At 43.7% G+C, this 23,237-nt stretch overlaps 1 long non-coding RNA gene across 2 annotated transcripts; it reads right to left on the reverse strand.

Annotated features, from left to right (window-relative positions):
- Nucleotides 1-1,707: 1,707 nt before the first annotated feature.
- On the reverse strand, nucleotides 1,708-22,663 carry LOC146079427 (uncharacterized). 2 transcript variants are annotated; one of them, XR_014474525.1, is made up of 4 exons: nucleotides 22,405-22,663; nucleotides 4,121-4,200; nucleotides 3,475-3,566; nucleotides 1,708-2,073 (listed from the first exon to the last, which is right to left on the reverse strand). It is a non-coding gene; the product is annotated as an uncharacterized LOC146079427 (long non-coding RNA). The 2 variants fall into 2 exon arrangements; XR_014474524.1 differs by having other exon boundaries at nucleotides 3,939-4,200.
- Nucleotides 22,664-23,237: the final 574 nt, after the last annotated feature.

A 23,237-nucleotide genomic window follows, 5' to 3' on the forward strand; every position in this document is an offset into this window, starting at 1 on the left:
ATTTACAGTACTCATTTTATTCATATGATCCTGTTATTTCTATCTCAAATCATCTGAACCTATACTGTATATTTTAAACAAAGACAAAAAAAAAATGTGAGAGCATATATATATATATAAAATTGTGAGAGCATATATTTTCCAGAAAATAGTGTAAGCAAAAATTCAGGCCATATAGCTCCAATAAAGTGAATGTCTGTTGCCAATATTTTTTTATTTTAGATATACTTTATATAATATTAAATATTAAAGTTTCAGCTCTGTAATAAGTTGGTGTTAATATATTATGATCTCAATAGATATTGTTTTAGAAGAAAAAAGTGTTACATTTGTTTGCGTTCACTGTTACTGCCTTACATAGGGCATCACAGATGGTATAATGGTTAGCATTACTGCCTCACAGCACTGAGGTCATGGGTTTGATACTGTGCAGAGTTTGTATATTCTCCCCATGTTTGCATGGGTTTCCTCCGGGTTCTCCGGTTTCCTCCGGGTACTCCGGTTTCCTCCCACAATCCAAAAATATACTGGTAGGTCAATTGGCTTCCAACAAAAAATTAACCCACTAGAATGTGTATGTGTACATGTGATGGGGAATATAGAGTGTAAGCTCCACTGGAGCAGAGCCTGATGTGAATGTACAACTATACTCTGTAAAGCGCTGCGGAATATGTATGCGCTATATAAGAAACTGTTAATAAGTAATAAATAAATAGAATGGTGTAAAAATACAGAGGAATTTCTTGAGGCATCAATATATTATTTACATTACACCAACTGGAGCAAAATGCATTATGGCAGGGGTATGTTTACCACAAGAGTCAAACAACTATCCCTGATATTTATAGTAATATGTATTGTGCCATGCATTGTATTTTAGAGTCCCCCACTCTACCCCTGATTTTCTCTGGCACTTAAAATACAGTGATTTCCAAAACATGTCAATAGTCATGCAGTCAGGCAAGGCCATCAGGGAGCAAAGCTCAGAATGTCAGCCCTAACACAATATATGGAAATACATCATAGATTTATGGAGACAAGTAACAAACAGTATAAAGCCTAAAAGACTAAGGGCACCATCAATATAGTTAACTATATTAAAGGTGCTGCTAGTCAAATGAAACTGAGCATACACACTGAACGATATTGGTAAACAACATTGTTCAGTAATGCCACTGGGACTCAATGAATAAGCGGGTCATTGGCAACATAGCCAAAGTCAACCTGCATGTTCAGCAGACTGGATGGGGGGGGGGGGCATTAATGTTCAAGATATTGCTCATTTCATTTCTTGTCTAGTATGTATGTGGCTTAAGATTGTCAGTGTCATTTGTACACATAACATTATTTTCTTTGCTGATTGATATGGGGCTGAAGTTGCACCAGATAATTAGGGTGACCAACTCATCCCTTTAATCCGGGACACATATTAATTACACAGGTTCTGTGGCAGTTTAAAACCAGGTGAAATGGAGTCTTGAGGTGTGGCAGTTTAAAACCAGGTGAAAGCCAGCCACAGAACCTGTGTAATTAATATGTCCCGGATTAAAGAGATGAGTTGGTCACCCTACAGATAATAGATCTGACATGCAAGCTCTTCATCTCCAGTTAGTGATTATGGTATTTCCAGAGTGAAAGTGCAATGCCAAACATCACTTAGACAAAAGGTAAAACATATAGCAAAACATACAAGAGCATTTTCCTTAAATGCATATTTATTAACAATTATAGCTTTACAAAATGATGGCTATCAAATGTGTTAACATTGGGCTCTAACTGAAAAGTCCTGGCCCCTAAACTGGGGGAGGGCTGCAGTAATTATTTTTTATACTTTTTTTATGGAAGTTAGAAATGGTTGCAGTGTAGATCAACTCTGCGCTCTTCTTTGTACATAATCATCTTCTTGCATGTATTACCCAGATAAACATTTTGGAACTCATCAAGGAATGTCAACATACCAAGGACGAACGTTGTTTTTAATCTTAATACCATTTCTGTTCAGCTAATGGATCCACTGTGTCCCTATCTGTCCCTCTTTTGGTGACCTCCATGGCTTCCTGGCTGCAGCTGCAACTAGAAACAATAAAAAAACAAATATAATTTCTCAGAGCGCAGTCCCGGAATATTTCTTTTTGAAGTGATGTCTTGTGTCGCACTTCAATAAGACATATTCATGGATAGCACTCTGATATATCCCATTTTGTTTCTTGTCTTGTTGGATAAGATTAGATTATATTGGAGCTGCATACTGTATCTGTTTTGCACCTTGATCATTCTATTCTGTATAAGCTGCAACTACAACTTCAGGGAGTATGGAGGGCATGTGTCCTGGCTCTATGACCAGTAGTGAGCATAACGTCAAGCAAATCTAAATTCTAATGTGAAGAAAAGGTGAAATAGTCGGCATGCCGAAACTTCTCAAACTCCCAGCCACTGATATTGCTTATAGCTTTCAGCGGGAAGCCAGTCCCTGACTTATTGTCAGCCCTAGCCGACTTCCATGGGCTGCAGCAGATGCAGTCCATAGAATCCTGTGCTTTGCATATGTGCAGTCTTGTCACCACTTGTGCACATGCGCTGGTTCTGGTGCCTGCCGATACCCTAATGGCTGGGACTATCCCTCGCCTCATCTTTGGACTAGACAGCACAGGCGCAGAAGCCTCCTTATCCAAACAGGTAGAAACTGATGCTGAGTGAGACTATACTTGCCAGTATTTTGCTCTAAGTGTTAACCTAATGCAAAGTTTAAGAAGTTTTTGAACTTTAGAACTTGTTTGAAAAAAAATCAATTTAAAGATAACTTTAAATCAATTTTGAGTTTTCCATGGACTATTTAAGTTGGCTACACAATGGACATTGTGCAAATGACACAATGTTGTCAAGGATGTCCCTTGAAAGACATAGTGCGTGCACATTGTGCAATGTTACAAAACGACCTAACAATATACAGTACTTGTGTAGTTTCACGGCGCCAGCGTGGCGCCATGCGTCTGAGTCCCCTTGTGGGGCTCGCTTTGCTCGTCTACGCTGCGGGCTCGGTGGCTCGCTACGCTCGCCACGCTATCTAAAATCAACTCCATGCCAACATGGATAGTGGGAATATGAACTATCCATGTTGGCATGGAGTTAAGTTAGTTTATTTTAGATAGTTGTGGCGAGCGTAGAACCCAGAAGTAGCACGGCACCATGCTGGCGCCGTGAAACAACACAAGTACCCAATATACAGATCTAGTATACAGTACATGTGCCATTAACGATGTAAGGTCATTGATGAGACCTGGATTGTTAAAGTGAACACCTTACCATCTTTAAGATTTCCTCAAAATTTGCATAATGAATATAAAGAAAATCCATTTTTGCAGTCCTGCTCTGGGACTGTTGGGGTAGTGTAAGCTGATAGGGTGAGGACTTATGATAGCAAAAGAGTAATGAGGTCCTGCTGGACAAAGGATTGGCTGCTGGAGAAGGACTCACATGTCACTGCTGATATAGTTTTAGGAGAACAATTCTGATGATCACCGCAACTTCATGTACATGGATGATCCCAACTTTCAGGAGTTGATTTCCTACACCCAGAGAAAAAAAAACAAGTTTAGGAAGGCCATCCCTGCTGGTAGATATCCTGAGATTCCTAGCAATTGGCAAGTTCCTGGCTGATCTGAACTTTGGCTCCCTTTTTTCACCTCAAGCTTTGGGTCTCATCATCCCAGAGACCTGCAAAGCTATAATTACTGTTATGAAACAGCAGTACTTAAGAAAAACGCCAATCTTATATCTTGCAAAATAAACATTTTTTATATTAACACATCCTGGAACTGCCATGTGATTGAAAAATGACAGTTGGGAACAAATTGGCAGGAGCACCATACATCATATACCACAATTGTTTTAATTATTGTGGAGGATAAAAATAATTGAATTTCATCAAGTTGTAATACCAAAGACTTGGTTTATGCTGATCATCTGCTCCCGCTTCTGATGCCATGGAGGATTTAACTTTCTGGTGCTCCTTTAGGAACTACGCCCTGAAGTTTTGGATTATTTTACACACCCACTGTGCATCTGCACAACTGTGGTGCGGATTGTATAAATCCACCTTTTCCTTAGTGGCGACATTAACCTTCCATAGGAATTCCTTCTCCCTGTATAACGCCAAGAAGGAGGTCCAGAAAGTGGTGTTTTTCTCCATGGACTTTATCTCTGAAATAATAAAAATAAATTTTTTAAAAATTACAATAATTGGACAGTTTATTTATCTCGAAAAACACATTAATAAAATAAAAAAAAATTCTAAATAAAATCATATGAGGATTGCTACTAAAATGGTGCATGAACTGCATAAACTTTATGGGATATAATTAAACCGATAAACACATGCAACATTAAGGAGACAAGGGACGAATGTTAAAAAATTATAAGATAGATTACATTTAAAAGTATTCATAAAAGGTCAGAAAGGCAGATGGAGGAAAACAGAAAGGTAACATATACTGTACAACAAAATAAAACAAAAGTGTTGTAAACTCATAAATTAGAAGAAAAAAAGTGTAATACAGTTGAGTACATTTTGGCCTAATACTCCCCCCCCCCCCCCCCCCCCCCCCCCCAATTATTATAGATATAAGATATTTCTGTATGTGGAATATGTCTTTAAACAGGAACACAGAAATATTCTGCTACAAATAGAAACTAAATTCCATAAATTCTTAGCTTTTCCCTCTAGACTCATGGACTCAGACACTTTATTAATGTATAGGCGGACACAGTCTCCCCAGTGTAATTTGTACATATTAAATGTGTTAAATAGTAGCAAAATCATTCTACATACTGTACAAACAACAAGAGAGATTTGGTAAGAAATCTCCATTTTTTTTTTTGAAAGCGGCAAACATTTACATAACAAATTCAAACTGGTTTTGCAGTGGAAATGATTGCCGCTTTAAAAAAAATGGAGATTTCTTGCCAAATCTCTCACTTTATGAATCACTCATCCTATTAAATTTCACCCAAAGATTCTGATTTGGAGACTGTGTAGTTTGTGTACACTGGCCAAAATTTTGTCCGTTCAGTTGAATGGGCAATATATATCATAGATTTATCAGCGAGGGAGTACCAGCAATGTTGTTCACAGATATATCGACTTAGCGGTTCAGCACAGTTGATGGACGATATATCTTGCTGTATCACAACTGGGAGGGCACATGTAAATACGTGCACAGGTGTGAGTCAGGCACAACACATCTGGCCTACAATTGGTCAATTTTCATTTTAGTGTGTACCCAGGATCAGGGCCAGCGCCACCACTAGGCAGCTTTAGGCATTTTTCTGTGGGCGGTCACATTCACCCCCCCTGTGGAGCAGGGGGTGGATGCGACAACTGGTGGTGTTGCCCAGGCGACGACTGGCGACAACTGGTGGTGTTGCCCATAGCAACTACACAGCTTCAGGCTATCATTTCCTAGAATTCAAAAGAGAAATTATAGCCAGAATCGGATTAGTTGCCATAGGCAATCCCAGAACTTTAAATTTAAAATTCAAAAGTGATGAGAAAGAAAAAGCTTTCATATATTAAAGGGATAACTAAGAATACTATATGAATCTTCACAACCTAGGGCCAAATGTAATAGCGCTCTATTTAATTATTTCCCGTATTTGTCTTTAAACTCATTTCTGCTTTAAATCTAATGAACGTGCAGCCGCATTATTTTCCAGCATTTAATTGATCACAATTCATATTTTTTAGCTTTTAATGATTCGTTTATGTATAACTACATTTGGCCCAAACAAAGTGTAGAAATCCAACATAGACTTAAAAGAATTATATCTATTTAATGTATCCATCAGATACAGAGGTCTAGCATGGAACCACGTCATGCTACAACCGGGGCCAGCTCTACCATTGGACAGCTGATATGTTTGATAAATAGATCATGGAGGCATATTTATCACCAAAATTATCTCACTGGTGATCGGTAATCCAGTGACCGGCTGCCCTCCCAGATCACCGATCACAGATCACCGGTCGTAACTGCAAGTAAATGTAAGCGGAGATGGGTGGGGCATCAGTATCCAGTGGCAGCAGAGCATACACTGTGCAATCTCAGAGGCTTAAATTTACTATTGAAGATATGATGTTGCCCATAGCAACCAATCAGATTATACTTATTCCTTTAGCACCTTCTAGAAGATAACAGATATAGGGCCAGATGCACTAAGCTTCAAAAGCCCCACCCCTCCTCAAGGGATAAGGTTCCAGACTGTGCATTTAAATTACAAAGGGGGAGATTCTCTAACATTCGCGGCAAATCTGTTTATTTACCGCAGGTTTTTCGGCACATTTGCGCGACGTTATACTTCCTCGCTTCTCCATATTCTGTACCTATTCAGCTACCGCAATCTGTTTGCGGTAACTGACCCCTCTGCGATCCCCGGCTTCGGCGTCTAGTGCGCATGCGCCCGCTGTGTGCTGAGCGGACATGCGCACTAGCACCTTCCGGATGCGGCGTAGCACAGTGATTTAAGGGTGGGATGTTCTAACATCACCACAGCCATGTTTCGCCCCCCTTCGCCGGCTCTGGACTTCTGGGTCTGAGACCCGGGAGTCCATATGTGCATGTGCAGAGCACGGCACCGGCGGCAGGGCATGCTGGGAGGGATCCGTGACGGATCCCTCACACAGCGCTGCGGTAAGAAGCCCATAGGCTTCTGCAGGGAATCACCAGCTTTTGCTGGCGATTCCCTCCGCAGTGGTGACACTGCAGAGGAGGGACAGAGCATACAGAAATGCGGTAAAAACCCTGATAACGGGGTTTTTACCGCATTTCTGCTTTAGAGAGTCTCCCCCATAGTACAGTAGATTATGTAAAACTTACTTCTAATGCGCAGGACTGTGGTGTATTTTCTACAGTGCATTGCTGTTATAAATCTGGTACATTATCATGTATGCACTAGAAATAATTACAATCAGGGGTGCTGAGGGGGGGGGGGGGGGGCAGGTACAGTTTACCCGGGCCCGAGCCTGTCAGGGGGGCCCTGGTTTGGACACACAGTTCCTTTAAAATTTGGCGGCGAGTTCGCAGGGTCTGAGTGCGCTGGAGTCAGCTGTTCACCGACAGCATTGGAAGTGCGGATGTGGGCCAATATGAAGGCAGCAGCATCATAGAGGTCCTTCTGTGTCATTCTGCTTTCTGACTCCAGGACCTGCTGAGAGCCAACCACATGACTTGGCAGTTTACCGTGGCTCGGCGACAGGAGGATACTTGGGGTAGGTAATCCCTGGGTGCCAGGAGGAACTGGGTCAGAGAGAGGCCACCTCCCATGGGAGTACCACCCACTCCGCAGAATCTAGCCCGCCAAACTCCCCTCATTCCCATCCCAATCACCACCAGCAGCAGCAGGTGCCAGTGCCATGTCTCCAGTCTAGCAGTCCCAGACCTGGTTCCGCACCCATGTCCAGGTCACTGTGTTCCAAGGTGGAAGGTGGGTGGCTGGTTGTTCTGTGTCTGCTGCCTCCCTCCATGATGCTGGCGCTGAGATCCAACTCTGGAAGTCATCATGTAACCCTTGGCAGAGAATGTAAGCCATGGCAGAGCATGCAACTCCATGTCAATGAGCATGTTAAACCCTGGCAGAGCATGTAACCCCTGGCAGAGCATGTAACCCCTGGCAGAGCAGGTTAATCCCATGGCAAAGAGCATGTTAACCCCTGGAAGAGAATGTTAACCCCTGGCATAGCAGGTTAATCCCATGGCAATAAGCATGTTGACCTCCTAATATGCAATGAGCATTACGGTGTGTGGAATAACATGTAATGAGCATTATGGCATGTGGTAAAATATGTAATAGGTATTACGGTGTATGTCATAATGTGTACTGCCCACTTCGGTGTGTGGCATAACGTGTAATGAGCATTATGGCATGTAGTATAATATGTAATGGGTGTGTGACATGTGTAATAGGCATTACGGTGTAAATTTTTGTCCCTGTATCCACATTGGAAGCAGTGGCATAACAACGGGGCCGCAGAGTGTGCGGGAAGCTCCGTCCATGGGGGCCTCAGGAAGTTGTTGTACTGGGGCCCAGGATTTCTCTTGGCGGCCCTGATTACAATAAATACATCTTGGCTTTTTTTCTCAATTTGTCACAACATGTAAAACACGGCTTAGCTGTTTTTCCAAATGTAGCAAGTACAGTAGATGGATTCTAAAGGTGTCCAAGGTGTACCAGTTTGTGCCATACATGGCACAATAAAACAAGATGTATATATATATATATCCTACATACATAGCATACTTACATACACACATACATAGCATACATACATATTCATGCACACACAATGCATACATACAGTACACACAGCATACATATACCTGCATGCAGTATGTACTTACTGTGCTTAGCTGGGGAGAGAGGCTGTGCTGCAGCGGCAACCTGTCATCTCTCTGCCCAGCTCCCTGCAGTGGGGGAGCAGGAGTGGGACTTGGGCCCGTCCAGCACACCTGGGCCTGGGTCAGAGCCTGCCCTAGGCATAGGCAAACTAGGCAATCACCTAGGGCATTTGGAATGCCTAGGGGCACCATCAGCTTCTGCTGATTGAAATGATATGCAGCATGCCTATATTCTGTGTGAGTAAGGCTGTATTTGCATATGAAATAGTGTATTCATGAAAATTCCTGTAACATAGCATTCCATATGCAGGTACAGCCACAGTCGCACACAGAATATAGGCATGCCGCATATCATTTTAATCATCAGAAGCTCCTTGTGTGTCTTGGTCACATAACAATGCAAATAAGATGAATTTGCAAAAAAGGGACCGAACGTTAGCAGAACTGGCCAGGAGCTGCATGGCCTATTGAGGCAAGATGTACAGTATGAGGAAACATCTGTATCCAAGCAGAGGCAGAGGTCACAGTGTTAGCGGCTGTGCGAGTGCTGTCTGTGGGTGGGTTGGTTGTGCAATAGTGTTCGGCATATGGGTAAGGGGCATTATGTGTGTCATGTATAAATGCATTAATAATGTGTGACATATGTGTAACAGGCATTATGTGTGTCATGTGTATAAGGGCATTAATAATGTGCAACATATGTGTAATGGGCATTATGTGTGTCATGTGTATAAGGGCATTAATAATGTGCAACATATGTGTAAGTGGCATTATGTGTGTCATTATGTGTATGAAGGGCATTAGTAAAGGTTGGCATAATGTGTAAGGGACATTATGGTTATAAGGACATTAATAATGTGTGTCATGTGTAAGGGGCATTACTGTGTGGTATTATCAGGGGTGCCGAGAGAAAGGGGTAGGGGGTACAAATTACCCAGGCCAAAATCTGATGGAAGGGCCCAGTGGGGGCCCCGGGCCCCCTCCCTTTACGTGACAGCAGCAGCTGCAGCTCTTCTCCTCTGCCCAGCACACACTGCTTTGTGCTGGGTTGCAGTGTGGCCATGGAGGTGCTTAAAATACAATATTTTCTCAGGATTTTTTTCTAAGGGTATAATGTGAATAATGTGAGGAGTAAGGTAAAGTGGTACTACTGTGTGATGTAACGTGAATAAGGGACACCATCGCATGATATAATGTGAATAAAGTTGCACTACTCTGTGGCATAATTTGAATTGGGGGTACTATTGTGTGGTCATACCTCTTCCCAATAAGAACACACCCCTGTTTGGGCTGCGCACCGAATGTGTGCACTGTTTCTAGTTACAATATTGTGGGTAAGAGCACCAAAATGATGACTGCTATGATGAGGGCTGATGGTGCTGGGAAAGGGGAGCAGGGTCAGAGGCGGAACTAGTGGTGGTGCTAGGGGGCACCAGCCAAAATCTTGCCTAGGGCATAATTTAGGCTAGGGCCGGCTCTGGCCTGGGTACCCCCCACCTCCCTACTCTGTGCCACTGGTCACACGTACCTGAACAGGTGAGTATTGATGTAAACCGATAATACCTGAGCGCATTTAACAATTATTGTTTAGCTAATTTTTTCACGTATCATTTAATGCTGTAAAAAAGAAATGGCCATTTATGAATACATTGTAAGAACAAACAGCTGCTTATTATGAAACTTTGTTCAACTTCATGTTATTTTATAGATTTATTTCCCCCGATGTGCAGCTTCCACATCCTAATCGCCAGCTCTAAATCACTGAGTTCAGACAACCTCAAACTCTGACACATTGTTCTTCTCATGTCTGCTGCACACTGCTGGCAGCCTCGGTTTTCCATAATTGAATATATCACTATTCCTTTTTTTAGATTTCAGTTATTCGTTTCTAGATATGTTGTTTGAATGTCTCAAGAAAGATTTATTTCACTGTAGAGTGGTAAAACTAAATAAAAGCCTCCAGAACTAGTATCCTTATGCAGACACCTCGTACTATACTTACTAAGGGCCAGTTATGGGTTTTTGTTTTTTTTGTTGTCAATAATCATTCAATTTAGCAAGTTGAAGATTTACTAAAGGCAAACTGTTGGAATCACTTTCCGGGAGTAGCACATCAAGATAAGCGAATGATGCTCCTCTGTACTGATTAAGTCTATTGTCTTGTCTGCGAGATTCCTATTATAAGGACCTTATTCTAATTCCATCACTCCCCCCGCACGTTTGCACAGGGGAGCGATATTTGGCATCTGCGCATGTGCATTCATGCTCATGTGCAGATGCTGGATGCTAGTTCGCTGTCCTGCTCGCACCTGGCAGTGCAGGCGGGAACCCATGGGAATGCCCAGTCCCATGTAAATGCGCCTGTGACGCGGGGGCGGGGGGCAGGCAGCTGACAACAGTGGATGTTAAACATCCTTTCGCAGCCGTGTGGAGGAACGTGTCGGTGGGCGGCGTTTCATCCACACGCAACGCTTCGAATTTCGCCCACACCAAACTCCACCTTGCCTTCTGGTGACTGGGATAAACTCATACCCCTGAGTGAACTCCATCAGCCTGTTTTCTGGTGGCTATACATCTAGGGACCGGGTCCAAGTACCTGGCATACAGTTCTTACCATCTGGCTGCCACACACTGATTGCGAGGTGCATGGCTGAATCCCTTTGCAGACCATTGGGCGGACACAGGGTTGTCTCTCTGGTTGCAGGCTGCTAAACATATCGTTTGGTGATTACTGCATGCTCTCACAAATGGTCACCAATTTATGTGAGTTTATTGCTGTTCATTTCAGTACTAGTCACCTCAGTGCAATGAAAATCACTTGACCAATGGAAAATTACTGGCGGTGAGAACTGGCTTATCATATTATTCTTCAAAGGAGGTCGAGCATAGCATCTTGTATACCATAACCATTTATGTGAATGGAAACACTTTAATTGGACCTCTATGGTGCATTTAAAAAAAAAACGCAATATGTTTTATGATATAGTATTATTGATATATGGAATTAAATGTTCTCTTATATATTAATTTTGTACTATTGTGCTCTGAATATTATAACCCCTTTTTTAATAAATAAAATTGTTCTCTCTCTATTAGCTATAAAGGCAAAACCGCCTGTAGAATCAACAAAATCAAATCCTGTCCAAAATCGTATATTGACCAAACATTGGTACTTTTACAACAACAAGACCCCCGTATTTACTGACAGTCGGTTTGAAAATGTATTTATCAACAGTTTCTTATATAGCGCACACATATTATGTAGCGCTGAAAATCGTGTGGCACTCCCAACCCCCCCAAAATTGGTGGTGCTCTCAAAGTAGGGTCAATTTCCCAGCGCCTGCCAACACCATTCAGAAACCCCTCCTCTCCAGCTGCCTGTACACCCCCACAGCCTAGTAATAGTGTACTGGGGTAATGACGTGATTCACACTGAATTGCTTCATTGTATTTCCCCCCCATTTTGCGTTGATTTCAGTTATTTAAATCGACTTTGAAATCCACTTCAAAATTCACTATAAAATCTACCTTCAGTAAATGTATCTCCCAAGGGAGAGAAAACATCTCTGCGCCTTTGTCTTTATTTGAGACAAACAAAAGTAAATCATTTTTTTTTTTTTTTTTTTTTTCGGAAGAAGGAAATATGAATTGATCCCAAGAAAAACTCCCAGGTGTGTAAAATTTAAAAAGAGACCCTTGAGAGGGAATTATACAGGTCGCGCCGGATCCAAGACAGAGTAATTACTGTGCAGAATAAAAAAAAAAAAAGAAGGTAAGTAAGATTTTTTTAAGTTCCCATGGTTACAAAAGTCAGAGGAAGTCTTTTGGAATGTCTGTCAAAGAGTTTGATTCCCGTTGAACTATGACCTCCGTATAGTGCCTCTATAACCAAGTGACCTTCTGCAAGTCATTAAAGCTAATGTAACGTATCATTCTCTTCTAATTGTATTCATCAGCAAATTATAGTCACTTCTCGGTTAGTCATGCAGCAGGGAAGGGTATGGTTCAATGGATCTAATGAGCATCTTGTGGTCTTTTACGTGCTCCCTTTATTGCCAAGCTGGATAATACATGGCAAGAGTGTGGACGGTGACTTGGAGCATCTGTACAAAGCTTTCCACTTAACACTGATGCTTTAGTAAGATGACAAAGGGTTCAGTCATTTACTTCACATTATTTTTAGCCTTTTGCTGAAGGATTCATTCACTAACAACCTTGTCTTAATTCAGAGTTGGCCAACACTTTGCAGAGCTAATTGAGACGACAAGGCTAAACTATTAATCATGTTCTGAGACAAGAAGGCATTACATCTTCTCTCCAATACACTTAGCTAAAGGACAACTTTCTGGAGAACAAAGCTCTCAAGACTGTTATGTCATTATGGGTCTATGCAGAATTGTAAGGTCTAAGGCGGGGATACTGTATATCGGGCAAACAGCCGACAAACGATATATTGCTAGCAGACCAGCACATGCGTACAGAAGATATGTCTCTCAACTACATTGTTCACAGATAAATTGCATCGGCTCAGCAGCACAGCCAACGGCCATATATCACTGGTGTCCCTCAGTGAGTACCGGACAACTGACTTGTTATGACATCACAATGAGGATTGCAAATTAAAATTCCCACCAAGTTGTGAGGCCTGGCTAGACAATTTGGGGCTAATTCAATTGCTGTGTGCGTCTGTAGTAATAAGAGTCTTACAGAGCTATTCAATTGTTACCAAACCATTACCCGAGGCACACACACATTTTCTTGCAGCCTTCGGTGGTGTGAGCAAAATGTATTTTAAAGTTTGTAGTTTGGGTGCCCAAAGTGCCCAAACATGGTCTTTTAGATGTCCAGACAGCAACATTAGATGCTTTGCACGGCTCAACCCAGCACTGTCAGCTGATTAAAATGCAGTATTATAGATGGCCAGTAGGCGGCGCATGCAACATTTGAACAGGCCTCATTGAGTGGCCAACCGGTAAGTGTGCATACTCAGTGGCGTAGCTACGTTTTGGGCGCCCCCCCGCCGTTAGGGGGGGTGCCCCCCCTCCGTCGCCGCCCCGCCGAGCACCCCTACCCCGCCGAGCACCCCTACCCCGCCGCCCATGCAAACCCCCCCTCAATCCCCCACAGCCTTACCTATCGCGCTGGTCCCGGCGGCTCCGTTCTTCTGCTGAGGACCACCAGAAAATGGCCGCCCCCATACAGCAGACAGTTTCAGAGAACTGTGTGCTATATGGGGGCGGCCATTTTGTGGTGGTCCTCAGCAAAAGAACGGAGCCGCCGGGACCAGCGCGATAGGTAAGTGACAGTCTGCGGGGGATTGGGGGGGGGTTAACTATAGCACCGCAGCCCCCGGCGCCCCCACATGCACAGCGCCACCCCGCGGTGGCGGGGGCTGCGGTGCTATAGTTACGCCCCTGTGCATACTGTAGCTTAACATATCGGTCGCTCTTTTGGCAGATCTGTCGTTAAAGTGTATACTCCGGTTTTGGTAACATTCTGCAAATGGCTATGAGGATTGACCTTCCGGCAAGGACCCCAGTTTAGAATAAAAAAATATATATATATATGAATCCGGAATACCTTCATCTAGACCAAGTACAACCTGATCTGGTGTTAGAAAGTATATAAAAATATATTGCTACACAATAAAAAGACTCAAGTGCTGAATGAAAATTTGTAACCTCGCTTAGTGAATTGTAAAAAAAAATCACGGCCCTATTTGTACAAACTCTTTAGTATTTAGAGTCTTTTCCCCTCAAGACTCACTATTAGTCAGTATAGATCCTTTACAGCAGTGGCGTAAGTACACACACAACCCTATATAACCTTATAGAAAATATATATATTCTGTTCAGCATATAGATCGATCGATAGATAGATAGAACATGTATATATATTTCAGAACTCAGCCACAGAAGCAATATCATTGGCTTTTAAATAACTGATTTAAACTTCCAGGGAGAGGTGCCCCTTTGCGAGCAGGAGCCCGGCGGCAGAAGACTCCATTGCCTCCCAGAGTTCTGCCTCTGCTTTACACAATGCAGTCAGTTCATGGAGAAGAATGCATTGCTTTTGTACTAGTGCTCCTTGATATTTCCACCAAGAAGAATGTACCTGTAATACTCAGCATCTCTGCTAAAGGGCAACACAGAGGTGTAAAATGGGTACTATTAAAACTACAGGAGTCATCTCTAACAGCAAGAAATTCAACTCCATTTGCAGAGTGAAAATGGCTGTATACTGTAGCTCTCCAAACAGATAAAGTGTGTCCACTCCACAGCCTTACTATCTGGTTTCTCTGATCAGTAAAACTAGGTGAGTATGACACATAATCATATTACATACCAGTGCTGTTGTTGTCGTCATGTAAGGCACTTGCCAAGAGGAGGGGGGTTCCTGGCAACCAGAAACACCCACCCCCCCCCCACCCCCCTGCGATTGCCTATGGTGTCATTGTACATGGCTGTGCCCACAGATGCATGCTGCTCACACAGGAGGCCATGGTCGGAGAGAGAAACTGTGCCTGACATGGAGCTAGCACTGAAGTGTGTCTGATGGTTCATCCGATGGTGTGTCCATTAGTGCACTGAAATGGAACTGGAATGCAGCAAGATGATGCAAGCGGATGACTCGGTGGTAATAAAATCGACATAGGAACTAGCATACAGACTTCTGTTACCGCAGCCCAGCTGCATGTATGTTTGAATCAGCCCCATTATCGCTCCTATAGTTCTCCATTCTCTGATCAGACCATTCACAATACAAAGTGGGATAAGAGAATGCAGACACAACGCACTGAAGTGACTCATAGGGCGCAATTCTATTCTATAGAGCTATTCAATTGTTGTTCGGTTGGGGTGCAAACCGCTGTTGGTGCCGGGCACTCAACGGAGGTATTTAATTATTGAACGGTTGGGCGCAAACAGCTACTGGTTAGGCATTTCAGACTGCACTCCCCGGAGGTGGTGAGCAAAATTGAGTGAAAAGTTACCTGACTGATTGCTCGAAAGTCACTTTTTATGTCGCAACAATTAATTTAGTTTGGTTGAGCTGTTTTGCCATCATGCCACCTACTACCTAACCTTACTCTGAATGTCGCAGGGCGGCTTGCAAGGCCAAGGATTGGCCACTCCCACAAAATGGGGACGACACCCCCTCATTTCTGGAAATGCCCCCATCTCTCCCCTCAAATGCCTCTTCAGAGGCATTCACAAATTTAGAATATGATCGCATTGCTCATTCTCCGCATGTGCAGCACAGGGTACTGCGCAGTTTCCTGACCACTCGAAAACTGAGCGGCTCATCGCATAAGCAATGCATTGCTGAGGGATAAATCCTCCTCTAGGGATGCACTCGGGCCCCCAGGGTCCTAGTGACCTTAGTACCAAGAGTCTATTTCTCTTGCCAGCTAGAGGCACAGGCAGAATCTGTAAATGGGCCCCTTTCTTTCTTGATGCGCCAATGCTCAGGAGGTACTTTTGTGTATGCCCGCTGCCAGGTTCTCCAGTCCACTGCTATGCCCATTTTTTTCAACTACGTGAGTATTGTCATGCAATCAGACATTTGAGTAACCCTGAGAAAACGACACTGCCGGGGCAAGTAAAACTGCATTGAGGGTGCCGCCACTGGCTTTGGTATGCTCCCTGTCACTACCCCATGCTGTGGTTTTCAGGGCACTGCTTCTGAAGGAGCAGTGCCGCTAAAGAAAAAACACAAATGGGTATGGATCGTAGTGTTAAGGTCGGTAGGCCAAAGGTTGATGTCAAAAGGTCAACATGCTCAAAAGCGACACTGAAAAAAAATTGGCATGGAAAAGTTTGGCACATGAAAAAGTTGAGATTCATTTTAATTTCAATTTTTTTACATTTTTAAGTGTCAATGTTGACAACTGAGCACGTAGACCCGCAATTAATGTATTGTATACCCTCGCATGGCTCATTGCGCTTTTCATGCTTCATTCAAAATTGTAGTTCACAATTCGGTATGCAGAACATTAATTGGGTGTCTACGTGCTCACATTGGTCACATGGTCAAATTTCCTTGACCTTTTCAGGTGTCAACCATTGCTATGTCGACGGATTGCTTATATCAACCTTTTGTCTGTGTTGTCCATATATGGGTAAATGTAATCGGGTGCAATTTTTGTAAATGTAGGATTTTTGGTCATAATTTAAAAGAAATTGCACATTTACCCAAAAATGTGTGATTTGCCGTAAAAACCGCACATTTTGCCGTTTTCACACATATAACATCGCATCCAGTTGTATTCCAATGGAAAACACGCAAAATCACACATATAATGGGGTACGGTTATTAAAATTGCACCCCTAAGACGAGGTTCTGCATATTTCAACAATCAGCATTTGGACAGCTCCTGGTTCCCAAAATACGGGGGACAAAAAGTAGGGGTCCCCCATATTCTTTAAACCAGCACCAGGCTCCCATAGCTTGGGGACACTTTTAATGTAAGGTCTCCCAGCCACAGCATTTACCCTGTGACTGCTCAGACATGGGTGGGGTCCCAGGGGGAGTGGGGACCCCCAAATAAAGGTTACCCAAGGCTAGAGCTGAAGCCGGGGGCTATCCCCGGCTCCCCTGGGATCTTACATAAATAGGGTGTCCTCCGGCTGTGGTGTTACCCTGCTGACTGTTGGAGCGCGGTGCTCAGTGATGAATTTACTATTAGACACATGAGGCCCCTGCCTATGGGTGGCACTGGGATGCTTGTGTTGGTAGTGTCATCCCAAAGTGTACCAGTGACAGCAAAATATTTCCATTGTACTGTACCATATGCCATCTTCAATGGAGTGTAAATGGGCAGGACATGCTCATACTGCCCCTGTAAGCTATCCTACTTAATAAATTAGTATACATAATTAAAAATAAATAAATTGTTATTTATAGTAACTTTTTTATTCTACTAAGTTATATTTCATCATATTAGGATTTATAGCCAATCAACAAAACTAATAAAATTAGGCAGGTGGGAGGCAGCCGTTACTTATGTGCCTAGAGGCATCCTCAACCCTAAATCTGCCCCTGATAGTGTTGATTTAAAAAACACGGGGACCACTACTTCTTTTGTCCCCCATATTTTCACCATATTTCTGAAACCAGGAACAGCTCAAAGAGCCTGGGGCTGGTTATGTTCAGGAGGGGGGGGGGGGGACCCCAGGCCAGTTGTTTTTTGTTTGTTTTGTTTTTACAAATATAGCGCCCTTTACCATTTCTAAAAAAATTGCACATTCTTGTTACTTGAAAATCGCCAGAAATCGCAACTGTTTTCTGATTTGCGCTAAAAATTTGCACCCTATTCCATTTTCCCCATGGTGTTGACCTTAGACTTCCGACCTAGACACAGTTTACCTTCTGGATCCCCCCATAAACTTGCCATCCCATCGAATTAGCATCACCTTATAGTCTAGCAGCTTGTAGCTGGAGGGAAGGTCAATGATAATGGACAGAAAATAAGAATTTTTTAATGTGTTTTAAATGGTTTATCCTTTGTTTAACTTTAAGTAACTCTCCTTATGTAAGTGGAATTGCCGAACAAAACAAATAACTATATTATGCAGAAATATATACATATTTATATATAAGAAGCACAGAAAATATTACTAGCTAAGATATTTTTCCACTCACCGTCATCCTTATCCTTTTTGTGTGGCTGCAAAGAAGGTCGAGCCTATAAATATGCAAATATGAATTGTGTCTGGTTTGAGTTTTCTACATGTGTGACTTATCCACGTAATATATCGTTATTCTGCTTAATAATTACATCAGGCAACTCTTGTTATGAAAAGGATCATTGTTCTGGGAATGTTTATGCAAGTGGTTGCAAGCTAGTACGAGGTAACTTGCGGAAAGCTGGGTCTTAGCGTAGAGACGAATATGTAGCTTGGGAAAAATAATGAGAATCCCAGGCCTCTCTCTGCAAATTCACTTGACTGAACAACTTGCTTGAAACAAATCCCTAGCACTCTAAACTGCTTTTGAATAGAACCCAGTATCAATATGAACTGGTAAGAAGAAGAAGAAGAGGTCTCCAGCCACCAACGATACAACTACATTAATAATGATTTAACATTGGTAAATAGTAAGTCTAGACAGAAAATGATCTATACAAAGGCTCCAGAATTCTGCGAATCTATCTCTGGTGTTATTGACACAGAATTACGACTCGGTTCTTCCATCTTGTTTTATGAACCTACTTTAAAAAAAAAACATGTTCCAGGCTTCTGAGAAAAATAATTTTGACTATAAGTCTCCACGCAGACAGCCAAGATTTACAAAGGAGGAAACAAATTCTCCCATTTCATGGCTGAGCAGGAGATGCCGCGCTTGGCATGTAATCGGATTTTCTGTTAATTTAAAACTACATTCAATCATTTCCAACGAAGGCGTCTTAGAGAATATGTATCGGTCCTTAACAATGGACTTCTCTGTATAATCAATAAGATTAACAACACAGGCATAATAATAAGTGTACGATTAAATGTGACCTAGCATAATGTTTTGTATGTGAAGATGTTATTTAAGTAATCGTTTGGTAAGTTCCCCTCTGACTGCCCAAACTACATTGGATTCTTTCTTACTGAATCTTGTTAACTTTTACCGTGCAAAAATAGCAAATGAGAAATTCTACGTTCCAAAATTGAAAGTTTAAATAGAGGCCCTTATTCTGGTCCGTTCGCGAGGGCATTGATGGAGGGCGTATGCGCAGGGTCGTTTCTGCACTGATGCCGGGTGCGTGCGTCCACGATGAACAGATTGTTGGTGCGCGGGTAAGGGGCGGAGAGGGGTGTGGAGGGCGGGCTGGTCCATTTGCATATGGGTGTTCTCATGTTAATGGGCCAATGATGCAGGTGCGGGGTGGCGGGCAGCTGACATCACCGAATGTCAGCTGCCCGCCCATTTCCTACAGAGTGCACATGCACATCTAAGGTTGCTCTGAGCAACCTTAGATGTGCGTGTGCCTTCCACATCATTCGATGGTTGGGGACCATCGAATGATGTGGGTGTTCCCCTGCAGGCTGCGAATGGATATTTATGTAAAACATCCATTCGCAGCCAGTGCGTGTGAACACACTGCGAATGGGTGGCAGCCCACGATTCGCAATGCAGGGTCTGGTGGACTTGCAAGACTCTGAATCACCTTGATAAAGCCTGTTTTAGACAGGGAAAACACGTGTCGGACTCCATGGAGCCCTGACTAATGCTGTACTTTAATTGAAATGTCTGATATTGTTAAAATGTATATGTGATTGACGTGAGGGGGCGTGTCCTAGGGTTTCAGTAAAACAGCAGATAGGGGTACAAGCCTCATATAGCTAATAACCATCTGAGGGACAGTGGTGGTAATAGCGGAGAGGTATTTCCTCCCAACTATTACCCTTGGAACAATTTGGAGCAAAATACGCTGCAGTAGCTGAAAAATACTATTAAAGCTATTAGAGCAGAGCGTATTGCAGGGTACACACCACGACGACCCGCTCACGATGCACATCGTGAGCGGGTCGTCAGTGTCTCGTCCGACCCGCTCACGGTGACGCGGGGGGACACGACCCGCTCACGATGTGCACCGTGAGTGGGTCCGATCCGAGGGCGACCCACACCCAGCTGTATGGTCGTCATTCAGATCCTACCTGCAGCAGGTAAGATCTCAATAACGACCGACCGACCCGCGGGACCGCGCATCGGATCGGTATCGGTCCACACCAGGACAGAAAAGGGCCCAATCAGCACACAATCTACATCCAATTGGTCGGAATTGGATCTAGATTGAGGGGATCGGGCCCTAGTCGTCCTGGTGTGTACCCAGCATATATCCCACTCTCCCTGGACAGCTAGGTGATATAGTAACATCCTAGTCACCTAACGCAGGAGCATCAAATACATTGTATCCATATTGTAGCTCTGCAAATAAATACCATTAGGGAATCTCAATACAAAGGGATACATAGTATTTGAACATCATATGTGATAGTAGCAGGCGCAGTTCTAAGAATATCAATTGTGCCTGCTCACACCAACACTACACCACGCATATCCCTCCGGATATAGGGAACCTCCCAGCCCTAAGGGCCAAGAAAAGGCTAAAATTATATAATAAAATATAGCTACAAAAAAGCATATTAACCTATACCCCCATTGAGTGTAAAACTGGGCTCTGTGTCAGGAAATTAACAGAGTTGCAGAGTGGCAATACAGCCCTAGTTATATATGCAAAAACCAGAGATTACCTCATAGAAGTCAATCCCAGAATACGGCTAAACAGGACTCCACATTTTGAAATACTATTTTCTTCACAATTTTTCACCACTAATATTCTCTATACACCATGTATGTTGTTGAAATTTCACAGTTAGTAATGACTACAGCTGTGCACCAGCTCGGTAACCAGGGAAATGTGACAGTTAGTAATGACTACAGCTGTGCACCAGATAGGTGACCTGGGAAATGTGACAGTTAGTAATGACTACAGCTGTGCACCAGCTAGGTGACCTGGGAAATGTGACAGTTAGTAATGACTACAGCTGTGCACCAGCTAGGTGGCCTGGGAACATAGGCGTGCACAGCCCGCTTTCTTAGGGGGTGCACCATTGGAGGGGCGTGTCCATCACTACCTACTGGGCGTGTCCATCATCGCCTATTATTACACATAATGCAACACATTAATGCTCATTAGACATAATGCCACGCACAATAATGCCCATCACACATGCCACACACAGTAATGCCCATTCCACACACCATAATGCCCATTACACATTATGTCAGGGCTTAAAAAATTTTTTGTAAAAGAGGGACTGTGCGCGTAGAAGGTGCGCGCCAAAAATTGACACCGTAATGCATATTACACATCACAACGCCATTACATAGTATATCACATTCCATAATGCCCATTACACGTTGTACCTGTAATTCCCATTACAGGTTACGCCTAAGACCGTGATCCCATTACATGTTACGCCTCACACCGTGATGCCCATTACATGTTACGCCTCAGACTGTGATGGCCATTACAGATTATGTCATGGGGGGAAGGGGTGTGAAATGTTCCTTGCCAGGAGTCATATGTTCCTTACCATGGGTTTCGTGCTCCCTGGGAAGGGGGTGGTTACATGATCGTTGACAAGGGGAGTTTCATGCTCATTGCTGGGGGTGCGCACTGCACGTCAGCACTCCCGGGAATCCGCGCTTCCGGGTAGCGCTGGGTGCTCTTCTTATAAGATGCCCACCGGAGCCGCAGCCTCCTTCCGTTTTGAGACGCTGGCCGGATGCTGCACGCCGCACACTGAAGCTACTTTACTTGTCAGCGGCAGGCAGCATCCGGCCAGCGGCTCAAAAGGGAAGGAGGCTGCTGCGGGACCAGGACACTTGTACCCCAAGTACCCAGGGGCAAATGCCCGCCCGCACACATAGTATACATATACACAGCCCTCTATGCATGCACACACACACACACACACACAGAGCCCCCCACACATAGTATACATATGCACAGCCCCCCTTTGCACACCCACATACACACACAGCCTGCACACATACAGATGTAGTATACACATAAATAGCCCCCACACACATAGTATACATATATATAGCCCCCCTACAGTATGCACACAAAATATATATATATATATATATACACACGCACACACATACATACATACACAGCCCATCTATACACACACGCACAGTATACATATACACAGATATACACAGCCCACACATATATACACACATAGTATACATACAGGCACAGCATGCACACACACAATGTACTGTAGTATACAGAGAGCCCCCTCCCACACACATAGTGTACATATACACAGCCCCCCTATACACACACAGTATACTTACATAAAGCTGATAAACACACACCTTTATGACATAACAAAAATAAGCAGCCAGCATTATTAGACCAATACAATCACAATGTTTTATACCATCCCCCCTCCCCCTCCAAAAGTCAGTGCTCATATAACATACAAACTCCCCTGTTTCAGCTCACCTGCCGCACATTTCAAACATCAGCATCAGGAAGTCCTCACTCCTTCTCACCCGGCCACTCGCCCCGGCCAGCACTGTTTCAGTAATGCCTGGGAGGAGCTGTCTGTGCACTTCAGCTCCCCCTACAGGCAGCTAGGTTCCTCACTACGATGTAGTGTATCCTAATGCTATTCTGTGATGTCGGACCCTGCTGCAGTCGTGCGGGGGTGCCTGTCATTAGGAGGTGCCTGTGCACCCCCGGCACCCCCTGCCTATGCCTGGGAAATGTGACAGTTAGTAATGACTACAGCTGTGCACCAGCTAGGTGACCTGGGAAATGTGACAGGTAGTGATGACTACAGTTGTGCACCAGCTAGGTGACCTGGGAAATGTGACAGTTAGTAATGACTACAGCTGTGCACCAGCTAGGTGACCTGGGAAATGTGACCGGTAGTAATGACTACGGCTGTGCACCAGCTAGGTGACCTGGGAAATGTGACAGTTAGTAATGACTACAGCTGTGCACCAGCTAGGTGACCTGGGAAATGTGACAGGTAGTGATGACTACAGTTGTGCACCAGCTAGGTGACCTGGGAAATGTGACAGTTAGTAATGACTACAGCTGTGCACCAGCTCGGTGACCTGGGAAATGTGATAGTTAGTAATGACTACAGTTGTGCACCAGCTAGGTGACCTGGGAAATGTGACAGTTAGTAATGACTACAGCTGTGCACCAGCTAGGTGACCTGGGAAATGTGACAGTTAGTGATGACTACAGCTGTGCACCAGCTAGGTGACCTGGGAAATGTGACAGTTAGTAATGACTACAGCTGTGCACCAGCTAGGTGACCTGGG

Source organism: Crinia signifera, chromosome 5 (genome assembly GCF_055691185.1).
Source record: "Crinia signifera chromosome 5, ASM5569118v1, whole genome shotgun sequence".
NCBI lineage: Eukaryota > Metazoa > Chordata > Amphibia > Anura > Myobatrachidae > Crinia > Crinia signifera.